The sequence below is a fragment of the Canis aureus genome, chromosome 12 (assembly GCF_053574225.1).
Source record: "Canis aureus isolate CA01 chromosome 12, VMU_Caureus_v.1.0, whole genome shotgun sequence".
Lineage (NCBI taxonomy): Eukaryota > Metazoa > Chordata > Mammalia > Carnivora > Canidae > Canis > Canis aureus.
The window spans coordinates 111,602-130,777 of record NC_135622.1 but is presented as its reverse complement, the minus strand read 5'-3'; the positions used below and the strand labels follow the sequence as shown (position 1 = coordinate 130,777).

Below are 19,176 nucleotides of genomic sequence, written 5' to 3'. Positions count from 1 at the left end.
CAAAATCTTTGGGATGCAGCAAAAGCAGTCCTGAGGGGGAAATACGTCACAATACAAGCATCCATTCAAAAACTGGAAAGAACTCAAATACAAAAGCTAACCTTACACCTAAAGGAGCTAGAGATAAAACAGCAGATAGGCCTACACCCAGCAGAAGAAGAGAGTTAATAAAGATTCGAGCAGAACTCAACGAAATCGAGACCAGAAGAACAGTGGAACAGATCAACAAAACCAGGAGTTGGTTCTTTGAAAGAATTAATAAGATAGATAAACCATTAGCCAGCCTTATTAAAAAGAAGAGAGAGAAGACTCAAATTAATAAAATCATGAATGAGAAAGGAGAGATCACTACCAACACCAAGGAAATACAAACGATTTTAAAAACATATTATGAACAGCTATAGGCCAATAAATTAGGCAATCTAGAAGAAATGGACGTATTCCTGGAAAGCCACAAACTTCCAAACTGGAACAGGAAGAAATAGAAAACCTGAACAGGCCAATAACCAGGGAGGAAATTGAAGCAGTCATCAAAAACCTCCCAAGATACAAGAGTCCAGGGCCAGATGGCTTCCCAGGGGAATTCTATCAAACGTTTAAAGAAGAAACCATACCTATTCTACTAAAGCTGTTTGGAAAGATAGAAAGAGATGGAGTACTTCCAAATTCGTTCTGAGGCCAGCATCCCCTTATTTCCAAAACCAGACAAAGACCCCAGCAAAAAGGAGAATTACAGACCAATATCCCTGATGAACATGGATGCAAAAATTCTCAACAAGATACTAGGCAATAGGATCCAACAGTACATTAAGAAAATTATTCACTATGTATGACCAAGTAAGATTTATTCCCAGGACACAAGGCTGATTCAATACTCGTCAAACAATGTGATTCCTCATATCAGCAAGAGAAAAACCGAGAACCATATGATGCTCTCATTAGATACAGAGAAAGCATTTGACAAAATACAGCATCCATTCCTGATCAAAACTCTTCAGAGTGTAGGGATAGAGGGAACATTCCTCAACATCTTAAAAGCCATCTATGAAAAGCCCACAGCAAATATAATTCTCAATGGGTAAGCACTGGGAGCCTTTCCCCTAAGATCAGGAACAAGACAGGGATGTCCACTCTCACCACTGCTATTCAACTTAGTACTGGAAGTCCTAGCCTCAGCAATAAGACAACAAAAAGACATTAAAGGCATTCAAATTGGCAAAGAAGTAGTCAAATTCTCCCTCTTCGCCGATGACATGGTACTCTACATAGAAAACCCAAAAGCCTCCACCCCAAGATTGCTAGAACTCATACAGCACTTTGGTAGTGTGGCAGGATACAAAATCAATGCCCAGAAATCAGTGGCATTTCTATACACTAACTGAGACTGAAGAAAGAGAAATTAAGGAGTCAATCCTATTTACAATTGCACCCAAAAGCATAAGATACCTAGGAATAAACCTAACCAAAGAGGTAAAGTTTCTATACCCTAAAAACTATTGAACACTTCTGAAAGAAATTGAGGAAGACACTAAGAGTTGGAAAAATATTCCATGCTCATGGATTGGCAGAATTAATATTGTGAAAATGTCAATGTTACCCAGGGCAATTTACAGGTTTAATGTAACCCCTAGCAAAATACCATGGACTTTCTTCAGAGAGTTAGAACAAATTATTTTAAGATTTGTGTGGAATCAGAAAAGACCCCAAATAGCCAGGGGAATTTTAAAAAAGAAAATCATATCTGGGGGCATCACAATGCCAGATTTCAGGTTGGACTACAAAGCTGTGGTCATCAAGACAGTGTGGTTCTGGCAGAAAAACCGACACATAGATCAATGGAACAGAATAGGGAACCCAGAGGTGGACCCTCAACACTATGGTCAACTAATATTTGATAAAGGAGGAAAGACTATCCATTGGAAGAAAGACAGTCTCTTCAATACATGGTGCTGGGAAAATTGGAATCTGCATGCAGAAGAATGAAAATAGACCACTCTCTTGCTCGAGACACTAAGATAAACTCAAAATGGGTGGAAGATCTTAATGTGAGACAAGATTCCATCAAAATCCTAGAGGAGAACACAGGCAACACTCTTTTCAACACAGCCACACTAACTTCTTGCAGGATACATCCACGAAGGCCAAAGAAACAAACAAACAAAAAATGAACTATTGGGACTTCATCAAGATAAGAAGCTTTTGCACAGCAAAGGATACAGTCAACAAAACTCAAAGACAACCTACAGAATAGGAGAAGATATTTGCAAATGATGTATCAGATAAAGGGCTAGTTTCCAAGATCTATAAAGAACTTATTAAACTCAACACCAAAGAAACAAACCATCCAATCATGAAATGGGCAAAAGACATGAACAGAAATCTCACAGATGAAGACATAGACATGGCCAACATGCACATGAGAAAATGCTCTGCATCACTTGCCATCAGGGAAATACAAATCAAAACCACAATGAGATCCCACCTCACACCAGTGAGAATGGGGAAAATTAATAAGGCAGGAAACCACAAATGTTGGAGAGCATGCGGAGAAAATGGAACCCTCTTACACTGTTGGTGGCAATGTGAACTGGTGTTGTCACTCTGGAAAACTGTGTGGAGATTCCTCAAAGAGTTAAAAATAGACCTGCCCTACGACCCAGCAATTGCACTGCTGGAGATTTACCCCAACGATACAGATGCAGTGAAATGCCGGGACACCTGCACCCTGATGTTTATAGCAGCAATGTCCACAATAGCCAAACTGTTGAAGGAGCCTCGGTGTCCATCGAAAGATGAATGGATAATGAAGATGTGGTTTATGTATTCAATGGAATATTACTCAGCCATTAGAAATGACAAATACCCACCATTTGCTTCAACGTGGATGGAACTGGAGGGTATAATGCTGAGTGAAATAAGTCAATCGGAGAATGACAAACAGTATATGGTCTCATTCATTTGGGGAATATAAATAATAGTGATGGGAATAGAAGGGAAGGGAGAAGAAATGCGTAGGAAACATCAGAAAGGGAGACAGAACATGAAGACTCCTAAGTGTGGGAAACGAACTAGGGGTGGTGGAAGGGGAGGAGGGCGGGGGGTGGGGGTGAATTGGTGATGGGCACTGAGGGGGGCAGTTGATGGAATGAGCACTGGGTGTTATTCTGTATGTTGGCAAGTTGAACACCAATAAAAAACAAATTTACTATTAAAAATAATATATTATGTGTAGCTATTACTAACATTACATAGTGTAATATGAAAATATGTCAGTTGTTAAAATGAAAATAATTTTATGGTTTTTTTGAGTAGAGAAAAGCAAGATAAAAAGATATCCTTAATATCTCTGTGTCTGATGATGAAAATATTAAAAGAAAATTTTAAGGGGCTTATGCATAGCTTATTTGGAAATTTTATTTGCATAAAAACCACAGCATTTATTAAAATAGAGGTATCAATCTAAAAAATGTCAAAAAAATTTCACATTAAATTTTTACCAAATCTGTACAATTTTCTGGCCTCTGTATAAAATATATAGAGAAATAAGACCTTATTCTAAGGGATAACTCATTTATGTGAAATTGGACAGATAAAATGTACATACTTGATATAACTGGAAAACAGTTTGACTTTATTAAGAAGTGTTATGCTGGGGATCCCTGGTGGCGCAGCGGTTTGGCGCCTGCCTTTGGCCCAGGGCGTGATCCTGGAGACCCGGGATCGAATCCCACGTCGGGCTCCCGGTGCATGGAGCCTGCTTCTCCTTCTGCCTGTGTCTCTGCCTCTCTCTCTCTCTCTCTCTGTAACTATCATAAATAAATAAAAAAAAAAAAAAAAAAAAGAAGTGTTATGCTGTGGTCAAGTTTAATAAAGAAGAAGAGACAAAATTATTGGTGATTGTGATTATTAGATACAATTTATGAAAAGCTGAGCTTGAGCTGACATTGAAGGAACTATAATTTGCTGATGGGACCTGCGTTCAGCCAGAAAGACCATTAATTATATTTTGAATTTTGTCAAGTACTGACCAATCCACTCATGTATCTATATTAAATGGCGATAGTGTTTATTGAGCCCTTGCCATGAGCCAGGAAAGGTAAGTAGTATGATTCCTAACATTTTATTAACAATTTCGGGGCTGAAGGGCGGGGGCTGGGGGGCTGTAGTGAACACCACAGCCCATGTAGTCCCCAGGCCGGAGGTCTGGCCGCAGGTTTAGTCCCCAGCCCGGGGCCCGGCCGCAGGTGCAGCCCCCAGCCCGAGGCACAGACACAGGTGCAGCCCCCAGCCCGAGGCCCGGCCATAGGCGGAGTCCACAGCCCACACCACCTCCTCCACGACCATGCTGCTATTTTTCAACCTCATCCTCTGGGAGCAGCTGATATTTATGCTGTGTGGGCGCCTATGTCCGTGTCACTTGAGATGCCTGTGGCCATTTCCTTGAGGACGTGCCTGCCGTCTGCACACTGAGCTCAGCTATGAGGAGGCTGCTTTCGCCCTCAGCCTGGCTGGCGCTGCCCCCCTGTCTCAGAGAGCTGCCTGCATCTGCACACCTGCCGCCCCCCTCCCCGGGGAGTCTGTACAGCAGCTGCAGTGGCTTTGGGACTGGCTTCCCAGCTCGGCCGGGGGGTGGGGTAGCCGTGCAGCCACTCTCAGTGGAACAGATGGCAGCACCTGCCCCCCACCCCGCCGAGGGCTGCAGGGATGGGGGCCGAGGGGCCGGGCCATTTCAGCCCCGCCTGGGTGGAGAACTCGGCCCAAAGGCTCTCGCAGGAGGAGGAAAGGAGCTGCAGTTGAAGTGGACATCAGATGGTGCCCTCCTCAGCATCATATCTATCTATGTGATAGATGTAGAATTTAAGGAACACAGTTAGTTCCAAGATGAATAAGGAATAGCTGATAAAGCATCAAATGTGATCTCTCTCTCCAGGATGCATTTTATTCTTAATCAAAGTTACTTGATTTAGTACACATACATGAGTCAGTATTTATTTACTTATTTACTTATATGGCATAAAATGTAAAATAAAAATAATATACCATATAATATTTTATTACACTAGCATAGTGGGGTTTTTTCAATTCTCAAGACAAAGGATGATATTGATATTTTAATCTCAACTTCCCACTTTTAAAGATATTTATTTAAAACAGTAGAGAATGTGTATCAGGACATAAAAGCCAAGGAAAAGTAAAATCCCAAGGAAGATATATAATTGTTTCGAACTTATCAAGATTTTGCAGAAAATCAAATATAAGAATAAAATATACCACACAGATATAAAAATAATTAAGTCTCCATGAACTAATATATAAAGTTGACTAAAATAATCTTTCAAGTATTTGCTACATTTAAATGGAAGAAGCAGAGAAGAAATTAGTCAAATTTGAGAATGTTGGGATGCCTGGGTGTCTCAGTGGTTGGGCGTCCGCTTTCAGCTCAGGGCATGATCCCGGGGTCCTGGGATCTAGTCCCAAATCAGACTCCCAAAGGGGAGCCTGCTTCTCTCTCTTCCTGTGTCTCTGCCCCTCTCTCTGTGTCTCTCATGAATAAATAAGAAAAATATTTTTAAAATGTTTTTAAAAATTGAGAATGCTTACAATGGAACAGAAAAATAAAATGCTTGCTTCACCTGCTGTTTCCTTAAAGTATAAATAAAGGGATTCAAAAGTGGAGCAACAGAAGTATTGAGAACTGCCACTCCCTTCATCAAGGATATCCTCTGTTTGACTGAGGGTTTAAGGTACATAAAGATGCAGCTGCCATATGAGAGGGAGATGACAATCATGTGAGAAGAACAGGTGGAGAAAGCTTTTTTCTCTGGTTGGCAGAAGGAATTTTTAAAATTGTCAGGGCAATATATGTGTATGATAGAATTACGAATGCCAAAGTGACCAGCAGAGTCACCAAAGCTAAGATGAAACTCATCATTTCCAACACGTGTCTGTCCGTGCAGGAGATCTGCAGGAGGGGAGCAGTGTCACAGTAGAAATGATCAATGACACTGGAATCACAGAAGTCCAGGCGTAAGCCTAAAATGAGTCCTGGAAAGATGATGAGGAAACCAGTGATCCAAGAGCTAAGGACTAGCTGGATACAGATTTTGCTGCTCATAATGGTTGCGTAATGCAGGGGCTTGCAGATGGCGACATAACGATCGTAGGACATGACAGCCAGGAGGTAACATTCAGATGCTACAAGAAGGAAGGCAAAGCAACTGAGTTGCACAACAGTTATAGGAAATGGTTTTGGGGAACCCTGGGTGGCGCAGCGGTTTGGCGCCTGCCTTTGGCCCAGTGCATGATCCTGCAGACCCGGGATCGAATCCCACATCGGGCTCCCGGCATGGAGCCTGCTTCTCCCTCTGCCTGTGTCTCTGCCTCTCTCTCTCTCTCTCTGTGTGACTATCATAAATAAATAAAAATTAAAAAAAAAGGAAATGGTTTTGTCACCAGTTGCCATGCTTACAAGCAATTTGAGGATGCAGACTGTCGTATAAGAAATTTCTAAGAAAGAAAAATTTCGAAGAAAGAAATACATAGGGGTCTTGAGATGTGAGTCCAGCAAAGTGAGGGTAATAACTAAGTTGCCTGAGATGCTTAGCAAGTAGGTGAGGAGCAGGAAGACAAATAGCACAATCTTCAGTTTTGGGTCCTCCGTCAATGCTGCTAAGATAAATACTGTCACAGTTGTATGGTTTTCCATCTTGACCTCTTTATATGCTTCTGCTCTGGTAAAAATATTGAGAAAACAATATGCACAGGAACCAATAGTAAATTATGAAGACAATTATGTCAGAATATTAGTAGTTGCTATTGATTATACATACTAATAGGGCACATTTTTGAAATGACTAATGTAAGATAAAGTAACAAAAACTAGTACTTATATTTTTTATTATTTTTATTACTTTATTTTTGAGGAAAGACAAATATTTTCTACAAATCTGATGAATAAAAAACTATCTTATAAATCATCTTTGTAGTCTGGCTTAGATTTATGGTAATGAGGTAAAGAAATTAACAAGCATGTGAAAAAATTATTTCTACTTTTCTCAGTATGTAAGCGCTAAGATGTCACAGTACTACTCAGCCTGATGACTGTATAAATATCATTGCCTCATGGAACTGACCATGAGTGCAACAGAGAAACAAGGTGATATATAAATACTTGTGATGGTTGAAAATAGAAATCAAGCTTAGATTTAAGTTTAATTCTGGAAGTAATTCCGGGTAACAACTGTAACTCTTCCCTGGTTTGGCCTGCGCTGCCTCTACTTAGATAATGAACACTCTATCTTGGTCCTGATTTTTTTATTCCTATAAATCAGTGTTTTGTCCCTATTCCATCTCTTCATTTCTTCACTTTTACTGCCTCCTATGCCAATATTAAACTTATCTGATTGCATACTAAAACTGACTTGAACAGAATTAAACAAATTCAGTGTTTCTTCTGGTTATAGTTCTGAAAACGGGAAGAGAATAAGAATAATGAAGTGAAATGCAAAATAAAGTAAATAAGTGTTCAAAGAGAAGGGAAATAGAGAAGAAAAAGTAAAAAAAGAAGGAAGACAAAAGAAGTAGAAAAGCGGTAAGACACTAAGGGAAGACGATAAAGAGAAAAACTTACCATTAAGATTGGATTTTTCTTCAGATGTGACAGTGACTGGTATTTAGCTCTGGGCCTCTTACCTGATAGATAGAAATGAGTTACATCAAAGCTGTAATTTACCTCCACCAAGGGGAATACAGAGAAAAAACTCTGGCAAATTTTACTCAGATGATCAGTCACTTGGCAAGTGTTTTTAGACGCTTGCAAGTAATGCTGACTGCCCCCAAATAATGCGGTAAGTCCACAGATAAGCCCGTGCAAATGGAGTTGACTATGTGGTTGAATATTACATAAGCTCTCAATAAGCTAAATGTCATGAAAACTCCTAGCTATAAACATTTCATCCCTTGAGGGCAATTTTCTTGTTTGATGACTTCATTATCAGTTACCCTTCTCGAAGGAGTTCATCATCAATATGAATCACTTATTAAACAATTTTTTTAGTTTCATTGGTAGAATTTAGTGTATTCATGTGCTGCATACAGCACCTGATGCTCATTAACATCAAGGGCCGTCCTTAGTGCCCATCCCTGCACCCATCTTCCCTCCAGAAATCCTCAGTTTGCTCCCTGTAGTTAAGTTTCTTATGGTTTGCCCCTCTCTAATTTTTTATCTTATTTTATTTTTCCCTCTACTCCCCTATGTTCATTTGTTTTGTTTCTTAAATTCCACATGAGTGAAATCATATGATAATTGTCTTTCTCTGACAGATTTATTTCGCTTAGCATAATACCCTCTAGTTCCATCCACATCATTGCAAATGGCAAGATTTCATTATTATTGTTATTGTTTTTAATAAATTTATTTTTTATTGGTCTTCAATTTGCAACACCAACCCAAAGCCTAACACTAACATTAAGCATAGTTCCATTTGGAACTTAGGTGTGACATGCCATCGTGTTGGATGTATCGTGTTGGTCAAAACCCATCACGAAACACCTCGCGGTGACACAGGGATATTTAAGCCACAGGTCATTATCGCTGGGAGCCATTGTGAAGGCTGCGACCCCCAGGCCCAGAAGGAGGCACCTCTGTCTCATTCAAAATAGAACAGGACACAATTGGACGGTTTGACTACAGAAGATCACCATGTCTGCATCTTAGAGCATTCCCACCCCATCATGGTGCCCCCATTGAAATGAGGCCGGAGGTCAAGTGAAAACTGTCGAATCCAGGCCACTTTCACCTGGTACTCCATGCCACATCTCACCTCTTCATGTCAGTCCACCATCCTTAAAATTTGCGCCTCAGACACACAGGACACCAGCTCACGTGCATTTCAGATATTCATAGACCCCTGATGATGTCCCTAGGAAGAGGATTCTGACTGTTCGATCACTGTGCAGGTTGGGAACCTGTGGACTATATGAGAGACACGGTGGGATAGATAGGTCACAGATCTGCGAAGCCAAGCACAGAAAGAAAGGTCTGAATTCAGCTCCATCTCCAGAAATGTAGGACCTTCCTTGCATTTTCAGAGAGTTGTGGCTATGGCATTTTTGGCTGCGGATGTAATGTTAACGAGATAACGTGGGGCAAGCAGTCATCTGCCAAGAAGGGGCTCTGGATAGGTCTGACTGAAGGGAGGGGCCCAAGGGCTGGAATCTTGAAAAAGTGACGTCACTACCTTGGGGACAAGCGTGTGACGGATTTAGAACTCTGGTAACCAGGAAGCTGCATTGAACAATGTCCCTCTTTCCAGTGCACTTAACTGGAGCTGGTCAGGAGAACAAGACCTTCTGTTGCTGTTGCCCTACTTTCAGTGGCTCTGGGCTTAAGAGAGTCCAGAAAGAGAGATGTTCATGCCACTATGGACGTCAGTTCGGCCCTCTTTCCGAAGCTTCTGGTGATGTGCGGGAGTCTTCAACAGGTACCACAAGGCACCTTGTGGGAGGCTAATGGAGAGCAGACCACACTGTAATCTCAGCTGAGGGGGTCGCACCTCTTTCACCCTCATTGGTGTGTGTCCGTTTACGTATGTGTAAAAGGGTGTGTTAGTGTGAGATTGTGTGTGTGTGTGTGTGTGTGTGTAGAGGGGACAGAGGAGAGGAACATGCCCTTCCTGGGCAGAAATCAGCTGCCATGGTTTGGAAGTCTGACACATCTTTGGTGTTCAGACTCCAGGTCATAGCAGGCAAGATGAGAAGAGTGCTGACGGCCAAGCTCAACCTCAAGGATGTTAAGTCATGAGCGCAAGAGTCTCTTTCATCTGGCTTCTCCTTGCCAGATGTCCCTTCAGCTGCCCCTGTGCTGTGAAGCAGAGAACACGATTTCTAAAGGGGTGTTCCCTTGTTGTGATGTGGAGGGAGTACCCTAATGTCTCTAGGCCCTGTACATACGGGGCACTGTATTTGCAGAGCTGCACCCAGGAGATCTTGGAGGAGATGTTCTGTGGCTTCAACTCTTCTAACTCCCTAGACAATGATCGGGTGCACCAGGCAAACAAGGAGCAGTGCTGTTCTGAGGTGAGAATGGGAAGAGGGTTCTCCATAGAGAGATGGCCACCACGCACACATGGAGAGAAACCTGGGGCCCTCCCATAGTGGTTACACACCAGTGCCGCACAGGCCCAAATGCAAAGAGACCTGAACCTCCACCCCTAACCTCCGGCTGTGTCTGAGGTGATAAGACTCTATTCCCCTAGGTTGGAGAGGTGCAGAATAGATTTCATGCTTTTGAGGAGTGGGGGTGGTTTGTTTTTTTTCACTCAGAGCACTGAGTGTCTTTGCGTTCAGTATCATTTTCCTTATTGCACCCATGCGCCCCAGGTATCCTGTGTAGAATGCAGCTTCACTGTCGTTGCACAACGTCTGCTGGCCTCAGAAAAGATCACACTGAAGACGGTGATTTAAGACAAAAGGAAGGGTGGGATGAAGCCATTCTCTTTCTTTATCTCTAAGGTGTCATGTGCCAGAACACATCTGATCATTGTAGGCCAAATGGGTCATGAGCAGTGTCCTTAGAGGTCCTCGTAGTACTCTATCAGTGATGCCGTCTGCCACAGTGATTCAGCCATTCAAGGCCCTTGGCATTGACATGATGCCTTTCTCTTGCTATGTCTCCTGTGCTGCAAGGAGCACCTTGTGTGTCCCCACAAATTGTTTCAGTTGCTTGATCTGCGATAACCTGGAAGCCCAGTTTGGGTGGAAGCCCTCTGATGCCTCCTGACCCAAGTAGCTGGCCCTGTCTTTTTTGTAGAAATCCACACAGGAAATCTAGGATGAGGCTTAACCCTGACCCTGACCCTAATCCTGACCCTTAAAACTGAGGCCTTACCTGACCCTTTCACTGAGGCCTAACCCTGAGGCCTAACCCTGACACTGACACTAACCCTAACCCTGACCCTATACCTGAGGCCGAACCCTGACCCTATGCCTGAGGTCTAACCCTGAGGCTTAAACCTGACCATAACACTGACCATAACCCTAATCCTGAGGCCTAACCCTGAGGCCTAACGCTCACCTTAACCCTGAGGCTTAACCCCTAACCCTGATGCTAAACCTGAGGCCTAACACTAACCCTATCCCTGAGGCCTAACCCTGACCCTAACCCTAACCCCAAACCTGATGCTAACCCTGAGGCCTAACCCTGAGGCCTAACCCTGACCCTATCCCTGACTCTAACTCTTTCCCTGAAGCCTAACTCTGAAGCCTCACCTTAACCCTAACCCTGAGGCCTAACCCCTAACCTTGAGACCTAACTTGGATGCCTACCGCTTACCGTAACACTGAGCACTAACCCCTAAACCTGTGGCCTAACCCTGTCCCTAACCCATAACCCTAACCCTGGGGCCTAAATCCTAACCCTAACCCTGAGGCCTAAACCCTAAACCTAACCCTAAGGCCTACCCTAACCCTAACTCTGAGGCATAACCCCTAACCCTAACCCTGAGGCCTAAACCTAACTCATAACCCAGAGGCCTAATCTTAACAACTAACCCTGAGGCCTAACACTAAACCCTAACTCTGAGACCTAACCCTAACCCTAACCCTGACCCTAAACCTAACCCTAAACCTAACCCTAACCCTGACCCTGACGCTAACCCTATCCCTAACCCTAATCCTGAAGCCTAACACTGAGGCCGCACCCTGAGGCCTAACACTGAAGCTTAACCATGATCGCAACCCTAACTCCTAACCCTGAGGCCTAACACCTAGACCTAACCCTGAGGCCTAAACCTAAATCCTAACCTTGAAGCCTAACCCTAACCCTAACCCTGAGGCCTAAACTTAAACCTGAGGCCAAACCCCGAGGCTTAACCTAAACCCTAACCCTTAGGGCTAACCTTAACACTGACCACAGGCCTAACCCTAACCCCTAGGCCTAACATCTAAACCTAAACCTAACCCTAACCCTAACCCTAACAATAACCCTGAGGCCTAACACTAAGCCCTAACTATGAGGCCTAACCCTGACCTCAAACCCTGAGGCCTAACCCTAACCCTAATCCTGATGCCTAATGCTAACCTAAGCCTAACTCTAACCCTGGCCCTATCCCTGAGGCCTAACACTGAGGCCGAACCCTAACCCTAACCCTGACCCTAACCCTAACCCTAACCTTAACCCTGACCCTGACCCTAACGCTGACCCTGACCCTGACCCTAACCCTAAACCTAACCCTGACCCTGACCCTGATGCTAACTTTAAACCTAACCCTAACCCTAACCCTGAGGCCTAACCCCTAGTCTTAACCCTGAGGCCTAAACCTAAACACTAACCCTGATGCCTTACCCTAACCGCTAACCCTGAGGCCTAAACCTAACCCTAGGGCCTTACCCTGAGGCCTAACTCTGAGGCCTAACCTTGAGGCCTAAACCTAAGCCAAACCCTGAGGCCTAACCATGAGGCCTAACCGTGAGGCCTAAACCTAACCCTAACCCTTAGGCCTAACCCTAACACTGACCCCAGGCCTAACCTTAAACCTAACCCCTAAACCCTAACCCTAACTCTAACCCCTAGGCCTAAACCCTCAACATAACCCCTCGGCCTAAACTCTAACAATAATGCTGAGGCCTAACCCTAACCCCTAACCCTGAGGCCTAACCGTAACCACTAACTCTGAGGCTTCGCCCTAACTCTAACTCTGACCCTAACCCTAACCCTCACCTTAACCCTGACCCTGACCCTAAATTTAACCCTGTCCCTATCCCTAATCCTAACTCAAACCCTGACCCTAACCCTAACCCTGACCCTGACCCTAATCCTAACCTTAACATTAACCCTAACCCTAACCTTGAGAACTAACACTGAGACCTAACCCTGAGGCCTATACTTAATCTTAACCCTAACTCCTAACCCTGAGACCTAACCTGTAGACCTAACACTGAGGCCTAAACCTAAACCCTAACCCTGCGGCCTAACCCTAACCCTAACCCTGAGGCCTAAACCTAACCCCTAACCCTAAGGCCTAACCCTAACCCCTTACACTAACCCTAACCCTGAAGCCTAACTCTAACCCTAACCCTAATGCTAAATGTGACCCTGACCCTAACCCTAACCTTAACCCTTACCCTAATCCTAACCCTAACACACTGAGGCCTAACCCTGAGGCCTAACCCTGAGGCCGAACCCTAACCCTAACCCTAACCTCTAACCCTAAGGCCAAACCTCTAGGCTTAACCCTGAGGCCTAAACCTAAACCCTAAACCTGAAGCCTAACCCTGAGGCCTAACCGTGAGGCCGAAACCTAAACCTGAACCCTTAGGCCTAACCCTAACACTGAACCCAGGTCTAACCCTAACCCTCAGCATAAACCCTAACTCTAACCCTATTCCCTAGGCCTAACCCCTAACCTTAACCACTCAGCATAACTCATAACACTAACCCTGAGGATTAACCCAAACCCCTAACCCTGTGGCCTAACCCTCACCCCTAACCTTGAGGCCAAATTCTAACCCTAACCCTGAGGCCTAAACATAATCCTAACCCTAACCCCTTACCTTAAACCTAACCCTGACCCTAAGGCCTAACCCATAACCCTAACCCCTCGGCCTAACCGCTAAGCCTAATGCAGAGGTCTAACACTAACCCCTAACCCTGAGGCCTAAACCTCACCCCTAAACCTGAGGCCTAACCCTAACCGTAAACCTGAGGACTAACCCTAACCTTAACCCTGAAGCCTAACTTTAAATATAACCCTAACCCCTAACCCTAACCCTCACCCTGAAGCCTAACCCTAACCCTAACCCTGAGGCCTAACCCTAACCTGAAACATAGATCAATTTGGAAATTAGATGTGACATGCCATTGAGTTGGATGTATTGTGTTGCTCAGGAACCGTCACCAAGCACCTCGGGTGACACAGGGATATTTATGCCACAGGTCATTATCGCTAGGAGCCATGGTGAAGGCTGTGACCCCCAGAGCCCAGAAGGAGGCACCTCTGTCTCATTCAAAATAGAACAGGATACAATTGGACGGTTTGACTACAGAAGATCACCATGCCTGCATCTTAGAGCATTCCCACCTCATCATGGTGCCCCCATTGAAATGAGGCCGGAGGTCAAGTGAAAACTGTGGAACCCAGGCCACTTTCAACTGGTACTCCATGCCACATCTCACCTCTTCATGTCAATCCACCATCCTGAAAATTTGTGCCTCAGATACACAGGGCACCAGCTCGCGTGCGTTGCAGATATCATTCATAGACCCACGATGATGTCCCTAGGAAGAAGATTCTGACTCTTCTATCACTGTGCAGGTTGGGAACCTGTGGACTATATGAGAGACACGGTGGGATAGATAGGTCACAGATCTGGGAAGCCAAACACAGAAAGAAAGTTCTGAATTCAGCTCCGTGTCTAGAAAAGTAGGATCTTCCTTGCATTTTCAGAGTTGTGGCTATGGCATTTTTGGCTGCGGATGTAAAGTTAACGAGATAACGTGGGGCAAGCAGTCATCTGCCAAGAAGGGGCTCTGGATATATGTGACTGAGGGGAGGGGCCCACGGGCTGGAATCTTGAGAAAGTGACGTCACTACCTTGGGGACAAGCGTGTAACGGATTTAGAACTCTGGTAACCAGGAAGCTGCGTTGAACAATGTCCCTCTTTCCAGCACACTTAACTGGAGCCGGTCAGGAGAACAAGACCTTCTGTTGCTGTTGCCCTACTTTCAGTGGCTCTGGGCTTAGGAGAGTCCAGAAAGAGAGATGTTCATGCCGCTATGGACGTCAGTTTGGCCCTCTTTCCGAAGCTTCTGGTTGTGTGGGGGAGAACTCAACAGGTACCTCAAGGAAGGTATCTTGGGGGAGGCCAATGGAGAGCAGGCCACACTGTAATCTCAGCTGAACGGGGTCGCACCTCTTTCACTGTCATTGAGTGTCACTACAAGCATGGCCGGTCTGGGCTGAGTGCCCCTCCTTGTGTACATTTGTGTATGTGCAAGAGGATGTGTGTTTGAGACTACTGTGTTTGTGTGTGTGTGTGTGTGTGTGTGTGTGTATAGGAGACAGAGGAGAGGAACATGCCCTTCCTGGGTATAAACCAGCTGCTACGGATTGGAAGCCTGACACATCTTTGCTGTTCAGACGCCAGGTCATAGCAGGCAAGATGAGAAGGTGAGTGCTGAGGGCCAAGCTCAACCTCAAGGATGTTAAGTCATGAGCGCAAGAGTGTCTTTCATCTGGGTTCTCGTTTCCAGATGTCCCTTCAGCTGCCCCTGTGCTGTGAAGCAGAGAACACGATTTCTAAAGGGGATGTCCCCTTGTTGTGATGTGGAGGGAGTACCCTAATGTCTCTTGGCCCTGTACATACAGGGCACTGTATTTGCAGAGCTGCACCCAGGAGATCTTGGAGGAGATGTTCTGTGGCTTCAACTCTTCTAACTCCCTTGACAATGATTGGGTGCTCCAGGCAAACAAGGAGCAGTGATGTTCTGAGGTGAGAATGGGAAGAGGGTACTCCACAGAGAGATGGCCCCCAACAAATATAGAGAGAAACCTGGAGCCCTCCCGTAGTGGTTACACACGAGTGCTGCACAGGCCCAACCGCAAAGAGACCTGGACCTCCACCCCTAACCTCCGGCTACATCTGAGGTATAAAACACTGTTCTCCTAGGTTAGAATGGTGCAGAATAGATTTCATGCTTTTGAGGAGGGGGTGTGGTTTTTTTTTTCACTCAGAACAATGAGTATTTTGAGATTCACTACCATTTTCCTTATTTCACCCATGCGCCCCAGGGATCCTGTGTAGAACGCAGCTCCACTGTCATTGCACAACGTCTGCAGGCTCACGAGAGATCATACTAAAGAAGGTGATTTAAGACAAAAGCAAGGGTGGGATGAAGCCATTCTCTATGTTTATCTCTAAGCTGTCATGTGTCAGTACACATCAGCCCATTGCCTGCCCAATGGGTCATGATCTGTGTCCTTAGAGGTCCTCGTAATACACCATCAATGGGACCTTCTGCCACAGTGATTCAGGCATTCAAGGCCTTTGGAACTTGACATGATGCCATTCTCTTGCCATGTCTGTCGTGCTGTAAAGAGCACCTTGGGTGTCCCCACAGACAGTTTAATTTGCTAGATCTGCCATTACCTCGAATCCCAGTTTGGCTGGAAGCCCTCAATGCCTCCTGACCTAAGATACTGACTTTGCCTTTTTTTTAGAGATCCACACAGGAAATCTTGCATGAGTTGCTCCAAGGGTTCAATTCTCCATCTACCCCCAAGAAGCACAGGTGCATCAGGCCACCGACTACAAGCATGGCCGGTCTGGGCTGAGAACCAGTCCCATTCATGGGGAAAGTCAGGACCCACAGATGATCAAGGCAATCCAAGGAACGGGACTAATAACAACTGGCTCCCCTGGGGCCTGCTGGAGAAAGTGCTCTCCCCTGATCCTTCCTCCATAGGTCAGGAACAGACCAAGGTACATCAGCTTAGGGGACATGCCAGGGAGCCCATGCTTTGGTCTCTTCTCAGGCCCAATCTGTGGGATTTTGAGCAGCATTTGAGGTGCTAACTCTCTGTGTTCTATGTGCAGTGGGATGCTTACAGATGACTCCATGGAATACTGGTCTTCGTAAAAGCTCTGAGTTGAGAGAAATGTGAGTGTTGTGCAGCTATTCGTGTGTGTTGAAGTTTCCAATGCTGTGCCCTACGTCTGAACCAACCAATGGTACTTTGAAGCCTAAAACCTTTTTCTGTGTGGGCCCTGAACTCCTTTGTCCTGTACAACTTCCTGAGGGGATTGGTGTCTCTGGGCTGAGTGCCAGACCCTGATCTTCCCAGTGGCTTGTGGTTTGGAAGCTGACAACAGTGCCCCTCCTTGTGTCTCTGGTGTGGAAAGGAATCATCCACCCTGACAACAGATGAGTCCTGGGCCATGGGGACGCTCTGGGAGGCCAGAATGGATACTTTTGTACAGTCCCTGCCACGATCCATCCAGGAGAGAAGCCTCTCAGAAAACGCAGTCGTTTCCCATCTCTATCACGTGTTCAGCACAGCTCAAAGGGTCCTGGGCCAGCAGCTCCTCAAGTGAGTGACCACCCCATACACAGCACAGGGCCTGAGGCTCGCCTCTACTACCGGCATGTTTTGGGAATGTCACTGCACCTCTCTGAGCTTCTTTTTCTTCCTCTGAGAAGGGTTGTGGAAGAGGATGAACCTCATGGAGCTACTGTGGGCAATCCTGGCAGAACACATGGCCTAGAATTCTCTGCTGCCTGGCTCTGTTGAAAGGGCTGCTGGGCATCTTCCTGTGGAGCAGCTGTCTCTCGCCAGCGAAGAAGCTCTCCACATCAAGCCTCATGGGCCTGTGGCACCCTGGGTGTACAGAACACTGGAAAGCAGGCCGTTTTCCTGTTTGCAAAAGACTTCTGGGATTCCATCTAACTGGCACTGCTCCTTGTCCTTCATGTGTCCAGAGCAGCGGTCAGTGGGGAAGACAGAGCAGCTCATGGTCCACTCAGTAGACGGAAAGTGCTGGCTGGGATTCCTTTCTCCAAGATTAGAGATAAAGCGCCTAGGATTGCAGCCACATTTCGAAGCACTAACATCATTGGAAGAATACAGTAGATACACGGTCTCAGTCTCAAGTCTAATCAGAGTGTCAGACAGTCAATCTACCTGTTGTAGGCACGCATGTCCACAGTTGGTTAGATGTGAAATCTTCACGGCCGCCGCATGGGATGAATGATCCCGCCACATTTAGACCACTGGGATGGATGATTAGATCAGGTAAGGGCACTGGGTGACTCAGTCAGTGAGGCCCCTGATTTCAGATCAGGCCATGATCCCAGGGACCTGGCTTTGAGACCTCCATTGGGCTCCCTGCTCAGTGGGGAGCCTGCATTGCCCTCTCCCACTGCAGCTCACCCTGCTTATTCTCTCTTTTTATTAATTTTAATTTTAATTTTTATTATTTTTCACATTACACATACATAATTTATTTATTTTGTTTTATTTTATTATTATTTTTAATAATAAATTTATTTTTTATTTGCCAAGATACAGAATAACACCGAGTTCTCATCTTTTCAAGTGCCCCCCTCAGTGCCCGTCACCCATTCACCCCCACACCCCCTCCCCTTCCACCACCCCTAGTTCTTTTCCAGAGTTAGTACTCTCATGTTCTGTCACTCTTTCTGATATTTCCTACCCATTTCTTCTCCCTTCCCTTCTATTCCCTTTCATAATTATTTATATTCCCCAAATGATGAGAACATATAATGTTTGTCCTTCTCCAATTGACTTACACCACTCAGCATAATACCCTCCAGTTCCATTCACGTTGAAGCAAATGGTGGGTATTTGTCATTTCTAATGGCTGAGTAATATTCCATTGTATACATAAGCCACATCTTCTTTATCCATTCAATTTTCGATGGACACCGAGGTTCCTTCCACAGTTTGGTTATTGTGGACATCGCTGCTATAAACATTGGGGTGCAGGTGTCCCGGCGTTTCAGTGCATCTGCATCTTTGGGGTAAATCCCCCTCAGTGCAATTGCTGGGTCGTAGGGCACGTCTATTTTTAACTCTTTGAGGAACCTCAACACAGTTATCCAGAGTGGCTGCACCAGTTCACATTCCCACCAACAGTGTAAGAGGGTTCCCTTTTCTCCGCATGCTCTCCAACATTTGTGGTTTCCTGCCTTGTTAATTCTCCCCATTCTCACTGGCGTGAGGTGGGATCTCATTGTGGTTTTGATTTGTATTTCCCTGATGGCAAGTGATGCAGAGCATTTTCTCATGTGCATGTTGGCCATGTTTATGTCTTCCTCTGTGAGATTTCTGTTCATGTCTTTTGCCCATTTCATGATTGGATGGTTTGTTTCTTTGCTGTTGAGTTTAATAAGTTCTTTATAGATCTTGGACTAGCCCTTTATCTGATACGTCATTTGCAAATATCTTCTCCCATTCTGTAGGTTGTCTTTGAGTTTTGTTGACTGTGTCCTTTGCTGTGCAAAAGCTTCTTATCTTGATGAAGTCCCAATAGTTCATTTTTGCTTTTGTTTATTTTGTCTTGTGGATGTATCTTGCAAGAAATTACTGTGGCTGAGTTCAAAAAGGGTGTTGCCTGTGTTCTCCTCTAGGATTTTGATGGAATCTTGTCTCACATTT

At 45.0% G+C, this 19,176-nt stretch overlaps 2 long non-coding RNA genes and 1 pseudogene across 3 annotated transcripts; 1 reads left to right on the top strand and 2 right to left on the bottom strand.

The window, feature by feature from the left end:
* Positions 1-5,597: 5,597 nt before the first annotated feature.
* On the bottom strand, positions 5,598-6,719 carry LOC144281382 (olfactory receptor 6C74-like; annotated as a pseudogene).
* A 915-nt stretch (positions 6,720-7,634) lies between these two features.
* On the bottom strand, positions 7,635-14,361 carry LOC144324571 (uncharacterized). Its single transcript, XR_013390014.1, has 3 exons — positions 14,174-14,361; positions 8,823-8,974; positions 7,635-7,692 (listed from the first exon to the last, which is right to left on the bottom strand). It is a non-coding gene; the product is annotated as an uncharacterized LOC144324571 (long non-coding RNA).
* A 292-nt stretch (positions 14,362-14,653) lies between these two features.
* Positions 14,654-17,987, top strand: LOC144324570 (uncharacterized). 2 transcript variants are annotated; one of them, XR_013390013.1, is made up of 5 exons: positions 14,654-14,834; positions 15,383-15,490; positions 15,790-15,863; positions 16,219-16,480; positions 16,595-17,987. It is a non-coding gene; the product is annotated as an uncharacterized LOC144324570 (long non-coding RNA). The 2 variants fall into 2 exon arrangements; XR_013390012.1 differs by lacking the exon at positions 14,654-14,834 and adding an exon at positions 14,986-15,168 and having other exon boundaries at positions 15,367-15,490.
* Positions 17,988-19,176: the final 1,189 nt, after the last annotated feature.